Source organism: Struthio camelus, chromosome 5 (genome assembly GCF_040807025.1).
Source record: "Struthio camelus isolate bStrCam1 chromosome 5, bStrCam1.hap1, whole genome shotgun sequence".
Taxonomy (NCBI): domain Eukaryota; kingdom Metazoa; phylum Chordata; class Aves; order Struthioniformes; family Struthionidae; genus Struthio; species Struthio camelus.
The window spans coordinates 7,200,109-7,213,886 of NC_090946.1; the positions used below are offsets into that span (position 1 = coordinate 7,200,109).

Genomic DNA, 13,778 nt, shown 5'->3' on the forward strand with positions numbered 1-13,778 from the left:
GCATTCACCACCTCTCACCTTTAGTAATGAGCCCATACGATACTTCTGTTTTTCCCAAGGGAAACAGAAAATTAAAATATTGGTCAATTATTCAACCAACCTCAACTGAGATTGGGTGTGTTGCACACTTAGAATTGTCTTACAAAATCCCAGACACCCCCTCACTCTAGGGGAACATTCTATTCACTTTTATTTGAGGGAAAGGAGAGGGAGCAAAAAAGGGCAATATAATTAATTCTGCCAATTAGCAACCAATCAGCAACCTCAGCAAGTTTGCTGATGATACTGAACTGGGGGAGTGGCTGACGTGCCAGAAGACTGTGCTGTCATTCAGAGGGACCTGGACAGGCTGGAGAGCTGGGCGCAGAGGAACCTCCTGAAGTTCAACATAGGCAAGCACAAGGTGCTGCACCTCGGGAGGAAGAAGGCCAGGCAGCAGGACAGGCTGGGGGTTGACCTGCTGGCAAGCAGCTCTGCCGAGAAGGACCTGGGAGTGCTGGTGGGCAACAAGTGAAGCATGAGGCAGCAATGTGGCCTTGTGGCCAAGGAGGCCAATGGGATCGTGGGGTGCCTGAGGAAGAGTGTTGCCAGCAGGTGGAGGGAGGTGATGCTGCCCCTCTCCTCAGCCCTGGGGAGGAGGCCTCCCCTGGAGTCCTGGGTGCAGTTGTGGGCTCCCCAGGACAAGAGAGACATGGCACTACTGGAGAGAGTCCAGCGGAGGGCTACCAAGATGATTAGAGGGCTGGAGCATCTCTCCTCTGCAGAAAGGCTGCGAGAGCTGGGCCTGTTCAGCCTGGAGAAGAGAAGACTGAGAGGCGATCTCATCAATGTGTGCAAGTATCTGAAGGGTGGTGGTGGTGGGGGGGTGTCGAGAGGATGAGGCCGGTCTCTTCTCCGTGGTGCCCAGTGACAGGACAAGAGGCCACGGGCACAAACTGAAGCACAGGCAGGTCCACCTGAACCTGAGGAAAAACTTCTTGACTGTGAGGGTGAGCGAGCACTGGAAGAGGTTGCCCAGAGAGGTGGTGGAGTCTCCTTCGCTGGAGACATTCAAAACCCGTCTGGATGCAGTCCTGGGTAATATGCTGTAGAGGACCCTGCTTGAGCAGGGAGGTTGGACTAGGGAGATCCGACCTCCCTAGGTCCCTGCCAACCTCAACCGTTCTGTGATTAACAAGATTAAAAGGGAGGAACAGTATTTTGTAGCTGGACCGGTTTCTTGCACAACATGCGCCTAGCACCTACTAGTTTATCTGATTGCCTCGGTTTACCTGAGGGGATTGGATCCATATTTCACCACGACTCATCTTTTTGGATCTTCTTCCATCTGTTTCCCCACTAGGTAGAGAGAAGCAGAAACAGGAAGTTAGCTACTGTGTTAGTCAAACTATGCAAATTGTTATTACTTGCCAAACACAATTTATTGGGTTAACTGAGATTTTGGCACACAATTGCATTTGGAGAAGTAAAGAAAAGAAGTCACAAATCACCCTTATCTGTGCCTTTGAGAATGTGTAATAATAGTCTATACCTCTTCGGAAAGATTCTTACATGTTGATAATTATAATAATGTTTAGTGTTCCTTATGTTCTATATTTTGTTCCTTTACAGTCCAAGTGTAGTGCGCCCTGGCACACAAAAATCAGATAACAATTCACTTATATTGGTTTTTCAAAATACATTAAGAAAAAAAGATAAATGAATTTTGAATTGCAATGGCTCCTTTTAGAGGATTATTATATTAGAAACATCCTCATACAAGAGCAGGAAACGGTCACACGTTGTCACCTGTGCTCAGGGACAAAACAAGCACTTGCATGTTTTTCAGTTAAGGTCAGAAATTTTTCAACATAGGTTGACGTTTAAGGAGATATATATATATACATATATATATACACATATATAAGAACCTGAATTCTGACCATGACCCAGTCATCTATGTATTCTTTGAAGGTTAAAAGAATTAAGACCTATATAGCTTTTGCTTCAGATCCAAGCTCTTTTGATGCCAAGAAACGCTTGAAAACATGGAGTGTAACCACTGTAGCATCTCAGAAGTGTGAAGTGCATCGAGGGAATCACCTCAAAGCTAAATGTTCAGGAAATTAGTTGAACCACCACCAGCATAGAAAGGTATTTTGCAAAAGCAACCGAACATGTAGGGATGGCAGACAGTAAATAGAATTTATTATGAGAATCAGTAATACAACAGCTATAGCTCCTATTAGACTGTGTTTATAATTAGTTCCATACCTATTGTGGTAAAAGTTTTAATTTGATGGATGTGCTGCCAGGACCCTTAGGATGAACTTCAAGCATAAGCCGCTTTAGGCACAGTTTAGGCTTAGCTCCGTATTCCAAACCCCTGTGGTTTACCACCTAACATATTAGGAACATGGGATGAAAGATTGACAGGTCTCAAACCGGTGTCAGAACAAGCATTCATAAATCATGACAAATACTTATGTATTTGCTTGCACAATCCTTGCATAGCCTCCAAGGATCAACTGTGCGGTCTTTTATGGATGTCATCAGCACCAGCTGGCTCAAGAATCTAATCTTTTGATTTACATACATAATTGTTCAAAGTCTAAGTCAATAGTCTCAGGACTACTGTTATCAGAAGATTATTTCATGCTTTTATATTTTTGTCAGAAGATTATTTCATGCTCTTCATTTAAAGCTGACCTGCTTTGTTGAAAGAAAAATTGGCACAAGTGCAGGAGTTTAACTGCTCCCAATTAAGTTTTACTTCAGCTTTTACAAATTACAAGTCAATGGAGGCAGCAAAGAGAAACTGTTTATAGGAGTTTATTCAGCGTATCTTGATTTGTGGGTGTGTCACACGGTAAGACAAAGGAGAAACGGGGAAAAACTAAGTTTGCAGGAAGTACCCCTGGTGATAGTTTGAGAGCTGAAATGAGAATTGTGAGCCATGATCTAAGGGAACCGAGGCACTAAGGTTGGTCTACAAGTGGAATCAGAGTTATTAAATCGATTTGTCTAGGGCCATTCTGTCCTCATTTTGCAAATGGCTGTAAACATGGACAATAAATAGGTGAAATCAAGCAAGCTTTCTAATATACCTTTTGGAACACACGAGGCTGAGAAAGCAGGGCTAGGAGCTATATCCTAAGAAGGGCACTGCACTGTTGGGAGAGACTCCAAGCTTAGATTTCCATACCTCCAGTCAATAGAAAGGATGTGATTATTGAAGAATCATGTTATTAAAGCATGAGTAGGGAGGTCAGAATATTATCCTGGGAAAATCTAGATGACAATCTGATAAGCATGAGAAAACAGGTTTTTCACTCCCTGCCTCTTTTGGAGAATACCTTTCACTCCTACAGAGAAGAAGGCTGCCTCAAGTTATCCATCTTCTTCACAAAGTTAGGTACCTAACAACCTCTCCGCTAATTCTGTTACTCCAAACTTGAAAATAATCACCACACACACTTCACCTGTATCGTAAGGCCTTGAAGAACTCACATGGTTCCAACAAAAGTCGCCATACAATCACCTTTCTAAAGGAATCGCCAGTTCTTCTCCCATCTTTCTTCAGTTTTCACTACGCGATTGTGTAGCAGGGGTGACCTCAAGTTCTGACACACAGCTCAAGTCTTGATCTGTGTTTCATCAGTTTTTCTAACAAATATATCCCTAAATCAAAACTACCTCTCTCCTCATTCCCTTAATATATTTCATACTATGCTATTTCACAGAAACTCGGTACTGCCATTTTCAAATCCTCTAAGGAGCTCGTACCACACCGACAGGAATACACCACGCAGACCATCCTTATTACTGAACTTGGGAAACTGTATGCAGTTCTGCTCTGGTATGCTTCAAAATGGGTGAATTCGACCCTGGCCATGTACAGAGAAGGGACACTGAGCTTCCTTGCAAATATTTGGAGAAGAACACCACCACGCACATGAAGACACTCCAGGTTGGCCTCACCAACACCCTTGTTATACACCCCCTTTGTGGGTTGCAAGCATCGATTCACAGATTGAAGACTAATGGACTAACTCACATTACTTCCTATGTAACGTATATCAGAGTTTTTAGTTAGTCCTTCACTGAACTCCAGTCACTGGCCTACAGTCATTTTCGTGATGGTTTTACACCTTTGCAGTTGATGGATCGAGAGCTATCCTTTCCTAACGGAAAGTGGCTCATTGAGGCACAGACCCTAGATCTTTCTGTGGATTTGTGGACCAATTACATTGGTCAACCAAATAGAATGCTTTTTCCTTCAGCATCTGTAAACACTAGATTCTAATACTGCATTTTCCTTGGGTGTCCTGTCGATCTGCCTGGATGATTAATCTTGGGAGGGAATAGACTGTGTTTTGAAACTACATATGTTTTGTAAGCGCTTTACACCACCCCAGCATGAGGGATGTAAAAAGATATCACGCAACTATCACCTATTTTTTTTCCTCTCTCCGCTCTGTTCATGAATACAGGATTTCATCTATTTTTGTGACTGCCAGGAGCTGACCTGTTAAGAAAAAGAAAAATCCTACCACCTAGTTGCTCCTAATCTTTGACTGGATAAACAGAGACCTCGGACTATGCCTGTGAGATACCTCTGAAAATCCAGGCAGAGTACTAATCATTTAATCTTAGCCCTGGGTGGCCACTGGTTGCTTGTATACTGATTGTTCCGTGATTATAAGTCTAAGGAGGCAGCGATTTCAGAAACGCAGCGTGCTTCACAATACATTGGCTGGCCCAGTGCTGCAAGTGCTGCCTTTCAGATATAAAACAAAGCTTGACAGCAGCAGGGATTATCCCTGGGAAATCTGGATCTTGAAATATGACCTTCCACAGCAAGACCTCCCAGTGTTGTGGAACAGAAGGCTGATGGCAACATAATTAAATTAATTTGAAACTAAAGGGACTGCATCAGGGACATAATGCAATTACATCTCCCTTCGCAGGAGGCATACAAAGGCCTCACGAGCTGCAGATCGAGATAAAGGAATGAGCTCCGTTAGCCTCAGCTGTCGGAGTCAGTCCCAACCACTACTAGACCATCACAGAGATATCAGACAGAGCGAGCAAAGGATGCAACATACTCCTAGGCTATGACACCACATCCCTTCTTTTCATAGGCAGTCACTAGACACAACCTAATCTGAAGGGGACTGAAGAACTTCTGCTACTTCTAATGCCTTGGTATTTATCCCAAGACACTGACCTGTGCTTGCTTTCCTCTGCGGACGCATTTCCAATGGTGGTATCAGTGCTTGTTAGTGCTATTGTCAGCCTTGCACTTGTAGGTCCTTTTCTTGACAGGTCAGCTCCTGGCAGTCACAAAAACAGATGAAATCCTGTATTCATGAACAGAGCAGAGAGGAGAGTGTCAAAAAAGGTACAATAAGTGTTGCCTTATGCTTACTCAAAAAAGCTTGAAACCTTGACCTCAGTGCATAAGAGGAACCCAGAAATCAGTGAGTGGTCAGAGAAGTTTTTGTGGGGAGGAGAGGGAGGAGAAATTCATTTGTTTTTCATTGTTTGTTTGTTTGGCTAAATACACTTTAAGCACTTTAAAGTAATTCTTAAAATACAGTTGGCACTTGTAGGGTTAAAAAAACCCCTATACTCTCCACTTAATTCCACTACTTGAATTTTTGAGTTTGACAGTCTGATTTTATATATATTCTGAACAAGGTCCCTTTGTCCTGCACGGCAAGTAGGACCTACATTTGACAGCAAGATCCTTGATTTCCACATCATTCACAAGTCAGCTTCAAACAGGTTAATAAATTACTATTTTACCACATCAATCCTGAAAGCAAACACCTGCTACAGTCACTGTGATGCTCCCAATAGTTTTCTGCAGCAGACCAGCTATTGGTAGCCTGCCAGCATCACACTGCAGGGAAGCTTTGGACCCAGCCACGACCCAAGCCCATGTCACCTCAACCTTTACCTGTTATTCTCCTCTCCTCAGCCAGGACCTTTATCTACCCTGGAAGCAGAAAGCCAAGCACTGAAGGACAGGCACAGTAGTCACAAGCCGCTGCCCTGCTTAAGTACTTTGTGCTAAGTCCCCATGTGCACTTTTACCGTATAGAGCTTTTAAAATATTCACCTCCGTTTCCACTGCAAGCTGAGAGCTTACACAAAGCAATTAGCTGTGGGAAGTGGAGAGCAGAGAGTCAGACTGTTTGCTCATGCCCTGAGCCACTTCTGCATCTGCTGATGCACAACCCACGATCCAGTCGGAGCCTTCAGTCTGCTTTGCAAACATTAAAGCCATGCAGTTTTGCAAGGGACACTCAAACAGGGGAAGCAGGGAGCGTCCCAAGGAAGCAAGAGGTCAAAAACAGCAGACCTAGCTGCTTTGGCTGGACCTGAGAGAAAAGGACTAGCCTTTTTGACCTTTTCTGTTTCATCTGAAAAACAAATCACAGCTTGTAAGTCACAAACACCTTCAGCTTTTTAGCTTAGTTTTTCCAAGAAAATGAGATTTACAAAGTACCTGTTTCTCAGCTCTCTCTTCCTTCCAGCCAATAACATTTGAACTCACCAAGGCCTCTATCTCGTTTCAAATTCGAGTAAAATGGGCCTAGGATAACTTTCTACAGGAAAAAAAAACCAAAAAAAATAAAAACACAAATAAAAAACCCCCACAACTTTCAACCAGAACTTGCAACAGTTAGAGGAATAACAGGGTAACAATAATAAATAAAGTTATTTATAATAAAGTTACAAGAAACTAGTCTATGTTAGTTAGCACTCATCAAAATACATGTGTTAGAGTAGAGTCATATCTTGGCTTGTAGATTTATTTGTAATTGGAAATGGGCAGAATAACTAAATATTCACTCTGGCTAGACTGACCTTGTTCCTGAGTCTTGCTTTCTCCTACGGTTTCAGATACAGATTTTTACTGTCAGACTAAGATTGCCCCTTTCCCTTTCTGCAAGCTGGACTGAAAGAAGAGGCTATTTGTGTGAGAGGCCCTGGAGTCATTCCTGTATTCCACTTCTTGGAGAAGAGTTTCTGGAGGAGTCTTGTGGTGCGGAGGGGAACGCAGGGACCCTGACCTGGCACCCAGACCCTGGGTCTGGGTCTTCCCCTCAGAGAAGGGGGCACCATAGGTTGACAGCCAAGAACATCTTCTGTGGTCACTGACTTAGTTTTCTCAAAAACGACATACCTTGAGGGCGCGGGCAGATTCTTTTTAGTATCCAAGGCTACGTCCAAAAGTAGATGCTAGACGAAAAAGGCCCATTGGTTGCTCCTTCCTCTGTGTCACGGTGAAAAGCAAGGATAATAGCGCATGAGGCAAGAAGGCTGATCTGCCTTGTTTGGGCTCGCAAGCAGTAAGGTGTGTAGGCAGGTATCTGTCACGTCCTTTAGTTTATGAGCAAGCTTGAATTGTCCTCTTAATTTGTGGGAAAAAAATGTGGGATTACACTCAAAGGACAGGACGCAGAGAAGTCAGCACACATCTACAGAAAAGAAGTGCAATAAGGCATTATTGTGATATTCACAGTGTGTAATTTTCCACGTGGTGACAGTTTTCCTTGCTGTACAGGAACTGCTCTCAAGAGGTAGTTTTTGGCTTAAAGCCATGAATTTCAAGTCCCTTCTAATCCTAGCTTCCAAACAGCCTGCTGTTATCAATTAAGCCACAAACAAAGTTAGTGTTTCACCTCGTCTTTTCTCCTTTTTCAAGCTCCTTACAAATCGATACCTTAATCGACACCAGGCTGCAGCTGGCTCTAGATCCAGCACACGTGGCATTTGTAGCTTGTGCATTGTCCTGGAGAAACAGGTCTTTCGATGTTGTTAGCTGAAGCATTTCATGCTTCAGAAATACCTAACACAAGCGATAACAGCAGTAACCCGGGGGGAACATGTTATTTCCATTGCCATTACGTTTCTTTGCCTAGCTTTTCCAGGTTAAGTGCGCGGGACTTCCATGCAAAAGTACTAGAACTTGGACATTTACCTCGGACACGGATGTTAAGCCTGTCTCAACAGCGGGCAAAACTGCATTCTGTCTTTGTCATAGCTGAACGATGCTGGCTGGCATTGAGAGCGACCGCTGAAGTCCTGAAAGGCCAAGGAGGAGCTAAGCAGTCTGTTCTGACCAGAGCTGTTCCAGCCGCTGCAGTAAACAGAGGAATTTGCAGAAGAAAGAAAAAGAGCTTTATCCAGCTCCAGGATAAACAGCCTGACAGTACCACAAGGGGGCAAGCTGAGATTAATTTTTCCCTAGAGTTTTTCCTTGAGAAAGGATGCACCTACAGTAGTCTAAACTGTTCTGGAGATTTTAAGAGAGCATTTTATCACGGTTGCAAATACTCAGATTGCAAATAAATTCCTCCCATGGAAATCATGCTGGCAGCTATTTGCGACAGTGCCCCATCGCACAGCCTCCAAGCAAGGCGAGCAGGGCAGGCCCAGGGACGTTCAGCCGGGAGTCCACATCACCAGACAAGTTTGCGGTGATGAGGCAAGTCCAAGGTCAAGGTGGGAAGTCAATTCACAGCTCAGGGTCAGGAGCAGGTCTGGTGAAGGTAGCCAGGGTCAGACGCAGCCCAGTAACCTCCAGGCAGGCCCACGGGCCAGGGCGGGGGGGGGTCCGTCTGTTAGTGCCCTCAGGGCCCTGACGTAATCCACCTTATTTTAGGTAATGGATAGAGGAAGAGATGCCATTCATGGTGTGCATAACAGCCTAATGGCTAAAAAAAACCCCTCACCCCAAACTGTGCCTCCCCACTTTGCAACCCGCTCCCTCCCAAGCTGGAAATAAGAATCCTTTTACTCTCTGCCAGCAAAACCCTCACTGCACAGCAAAAGGTGCAAGGCGTACTGAGCCAGAAAGAGACTAAACAAGTACAGAATACGCTAGGTCACCAGTTAGAGACTTGAATCAATGACTGTTTAATGCAAAGACTATGTATGACCAGTCCTGATAAAGGTATCGCAGACTATACCAGTCAGGAGGCAAGGGTGATTTGGGGCCCCAAGCTACGTAGCTCTTTATAGGTTCTACGTAGTAAGCCGACGCTCCTAAAACATAGCCAAGTTAAATGATGCGACTCTCTCAACCCTGCCAGCTTTCCGATGATCACATTTTTGATCTACTCTAGACTTTCTCCCACTAGTTTTCTGCACGGGAGTCAATTGTAAACCTAGACATTTCTCCCTAGAGGGCGAAAGCAAGAAACAGCAGTTTTTCTCCAGAGCTGGATCTAGTCAAACCCTTCTTTCAAAACCCTTTGCAAACAAAAAGGGTTGATTTGTCTTCAAGTCATAAGGGGAAAAAAATCTGATTCCAGCACTGAAGTAAAATGTATCCAGTGCACTCCAAAATAAGGTGACTGATACATTGCAAACTATGTCACCACATTGTCTAAAAATTGTCTCCTCAAGAAAGGTCCGAGAATTTATGCACGAAAATCTAAGGAGGAGCAATCTTTCTCCCCAGCGCGCCTAGAATGCTTCTCTCTGCAGAGAAACGCGATCCTGTGGACAACTGTGTTGATATTATTAACCCTGGCCTCTTTTTCCTATAACTTTCCTATAACTTTTTCCATTTTTTGTTTTGTTTTCTTTCTAAGCTTAGCGTACCTTAAGTAGCATCCCGGCGTGTGTGGTATACAACGCATTTCATTTTCACTGTGACGCATTTGCCACTGGAGGGAGCACACTGCCACGGTTACTGTTTAGCCTTAGTGTGCACACGAGCTAGAGATTCTGGGGCTGGCAGGTTCTGCTGCTAGTTCCAGATCAGGATTGCTTGAAAAGTAGCAGGCAGCGACCCAAAGGACAAGTTCAGCTCACCTTGAGCGCAGAGTGAGTGCAGGCTATAGGGCAAAAGGGGTTAACGGGGAATTAGAGAGATGGGAAGATGCAGTCGCCAGTAAATAACAAGGGGTTATCATCAGCTTTTCCTGGCAGTCCTACCCTGCAACAATTCATTAAGATAGCTTAAGCTGTTAGCAAAGAATTAAAGAACAATGTTAGCAAGTTCTGAAACAGGAGAGGCAAACTGTGTTAGGCGAAGATGTGACAATTCCTTCAGCTGTTGATCTCAGACCCACTACATGGAACGTTACCCAGATCTGAAGCTCGCTAATCTGAAGTATATAGAACAAAGCGGAAAGGTTCTTTCTCTCTTCCGCAGAAAGGAGAGAGCCAACAGAAGTCAGATGAATTAACAACAGCTGTCAACAGAAAAATCCGAAAGCCAGTCACAGCAGGAGCAGTAAGCTCCCATCACCCTAAGAGCAACGATCTGTAGTTTAAGATTAGTGAATGTGGTCAATAATGAAGCATTACCTAATAGAGAATAAATAAGATAATGGTTTGGACTCCTAAGGTCTGTATGACACTGCATGCAGGTCTCCATGCACAGTAAATAAAATTCACTGACAATGTTTAGACTTACAAGCTCTAGGTATGCCTAGAAAATTTAGACTTCTCAAGGCTCATACAGGACCTGGAAGACTGGGAGCTCAACATTGGACTTGCATGCTTTCACCCCACCTATCCATCCCTCTTTTTTTATCCTTCATGCAACATATCTTGGAGACCGCTAACTGCAAGTAGAGTATTTCCACTTCGAAGGATTTTCTACTTTCCATTGCTTCAAAAGATTAAGGAGCAGGGGCTTAAATCCAACTTTAATTGGAAGCTTTTCATCATCCACTTTATTTTATAAATCTAAAATAAATGGAGGATGCAATTAACTCATCCTAAGGAACATGACATCTGCAAATGTAAACCTGCCAGATAAGACACTCCAGGCAAATAGGTAGGACACGTCATGTTGTTGCAAAACCACCACAACCACCTTGTGTTAAGAAAGCTGAGAAAAAAGTTACACATCTAAGAATTTATTCTTTCCCTGTAATCCAGCCTGCCACTTTAAACTCTTTTGTCTTTCTTACACCCACAGCGGCTTTTTACCCTAAGTGCCAAACTGGTAAAAAAAAAAAAAAAAAAAAAAAAGTTAATATTTTGTAGTCTGCCAGGGCAGAAAAGGAGGCAGGAATAAATCATATGCTGCTCGATTACAAGTGAGCAGGCTCCAGTTATCTGTGTTTAACACTGGACTTCACAATAGATTATAACCTTTTCTGCTCTTGACCATTTGTGAAAAATTCATAATTCACTGTTAATTCAGTGTTTCCCTGAGATCCGAGTCCAGAACACCAAGCAGAGATTAGTCCCCAACCATTACTACATCCACGCTTTTAAAATAAACGCATGTATACATTTTAACTTGACATAGAGCAGAAAATAAAGGGGAGCTTAAATAAAGAGTGATTGGATTGGAAACTTAGCAGGACATTCGCTGTCTCTACTTCAGGTTCTCTTTATTTGTTGCCTTCTCTGTGAGCCTTTAGGTTATATTCAATCATATTGGAGCAAGAGAGCTTGAAAATAAAGACAAGGACTAGAGAGCTGATCTTTTAAATTCCAAAATAAGATTGGAACATATTTGTATGATTATAGATGCTGCAACTTTAGGAAATTACTAAATGTTGTGATTATCATGACTGTTTTGTGTTAGTAAATGAGAATCTAGCATTAAGTATAGCTCACCTAGCATAAACTTATTACAAGATTAGTTGATTATATTTGACGTTAAATTACATGGAAACTGCTGAAGTGAGATGACAATTTTAAATGTGTATTCACACTACATCTAAATTACATTTCTTAACTGTGTTTCCCTCTAAGCATCCTTAACAAACGTGGTGCTACAATCTAAAATGGTATAAAAATGGTAGCTCCCCTGAAGGCAATGTAGTGTATGCCTGTTCAGATCAATTCAGGCACAGTCCCAGCAAGTAATCACGATAAAAGTAGTATCACCTACCTGTTTTGCGTTTGGGCTGAGCCGAACAGAGCGCTGAGCGTTCGCCTTCGTCTCCTTCAATGAGACTTCCACACCTCTTGCTTTGCTCAGAACCTTGTTGATTTTGATGAAGGTCAGGAAAAAAAAAACACACACACACACACAGGTGTTTGTTTTTTTCTTTTCAAAAGATTAACTCAAAATGAACTGCAATCTAACGAAGTAAAGCCCAGAGTCTAAATTTTGGTCTTTCATTATCTGCATTCTGCAGAAAAAGAACTATAAATGGAGCACCGATACCATTAGCAACATGACCAGAGTAACGTGTTGCACTTGCTAAGAGACTGAAAATCAAAGCTGAGAGTCTTTGACTGCTAATACTTAATCCAGTGTCCTCTGCTGCTTAACTCAGAGCAGATCATTAGCCTATTCATCTCAAACAGTCTCAAATGTCAACGAGGAATACAAGGTGAAAAGCGGTTTTCAGAGTAGATGGAATCAAACCTTTAAATGCTTACGAGATTGATGACAACTAATATGATGTTACACATGGAAATGGGGCAGATAACAACATACGGAGGCAATTGTATTCCATCTAGAGATGCGCAAGGTGTTAAACTCGTACATATCATCAGCTTAACCAAAAGAAGTCAAGTCTAAGTGCTGCATTCAACTCCTTAACAACAGGCCACTTAAGAAAAAGTAAAATAGTGTTAGATTCAACTCTTTAATAGCAGACTATGCTTGAATTCCCAGCATTACCAGCTCCCTCCACATCATCCGAAAGATTTGCAGTGTTTCCTCAGTTTAGATACAGCCCACCTTACCTTCTTCCCTCAAATATTCTAATCTACAGGTTAATACATTTTTACTCTTGTGGTTTCAAGTTCTCATCAGACGCTCAAAGGTTAATAAAAAAAAATTAGCATGAAACAGAACACCATCTCCCATCGTCAAATGAATGCACAATTTTCTGGGGTGTACCGAATGCACTGCCAGGTCCCTAGAACAGGTTGGTAGTGGTAGAATGAAGCGCTGCCTTGAGATGTACTTGTGGAGAGTAATTGTGCCTCTTAACAGCTGTGCAGAGGAAGGAAATAACTCTCTACATAGATACGCAGCCTGCTTCTTTGCGTGTGGCTGAGCAGAAGCATAGATCCAAGAAGCACAAGTGGGACATGGCCTTCCCTTCACATCTCTCCAGAGAAATAGGTCCTAATGTGCTATAACAGAGTAGACCTCCTGCTGCTGTTTGTGTCATAGCCCTTATACAAGGGGAGAGGGCTGGGGGCTGAAAAGCTCTTAGGACAGTTCTAGCATTGGCTAGATGGGATCGACCTGCCAAAGCTCAGAGAGCAAAACAGCCCTTTCCCTGTGTATAACCCTGTGTATAATTATACACAATAGCAGAATAGCAGTGTTTCACCTCATTAGCTGTCAGAACATCATGGCTTCTTACTGACAGCATTTTATTTAAAAGTTTATAAGGGCAATCAGAAGTAAATTAATTTTAAAAGGATTTAAAAGTACCCTGAGAACCTCTCTTTCATTTTCCTACACCCACACAGCTTGCACCTTTATTTGTAGGATCAGGAAACTTGCATCATCATCCCTTAGGTTGAGCAAATTTTGTATCAAACTTCTAGCAGATGTCCCACAGCTGACAGGTAAAGCTGTTACACCAAGCACTTTTACAAGCGGTACATACCTGCTTGCTTTGCTCGTTCATGTGCACGGCTGATGTACAAAAGCAGTTCTGATTCAGCAAATGGGAGCTTCATAATGGTGTGCTGAAATAGTGCATCAGAAATCTCAACAGGCCCTAGTGGAATAGCAAGATAGGACAGTGTGAAACTGGTCAACTCCGCGCAGCTTGAAAAAACAGGGATAATACAGGGAACTTGAGTTTGAAATCACTGTTTTTATAGCATAGCTTACT

The 13,778-nt window shown here is 42.9% G+C and overlaps 1 protein-coding gene across 1 annotated transcript in view; it reads right to left on the bottom strand.

Moving 5' to 3' along the window:
- The window catches only part of LOC104139318 (acyl-CoA (8-3)-desaturase), a 40,750-nt gene that overhangs the window by 20,057 nt on the left and 6,915 nt on the right, over window positions 1–13,778 (bottom strand). Inside the window, exons 5-11 of the mRNA XM_068944433.1 lie at window positions 13,548–13,661; window positions 11,861–11,953; window positions 7,976–8,134; window positions 7,178–7,472; window positions 6,497–6,596; window positions 5,210–5,342; window positions 1,272–1,338 (exon numbers count right to left, since the gene is read on the bottom strand). The gene's annotated coding sequence lies outside the window, so the exon portion shown is untranslated. The remainder of the gene's footprint in view (window positions 1–1,271; window positions 1,339–5,209; window positions 5,343–6,496; window positions 6,597–7,177; window positions 7,473–7,975; window positions 8,135–11,860; window positions 11,954–13,547; window positions 13,662–13,778) is intronic.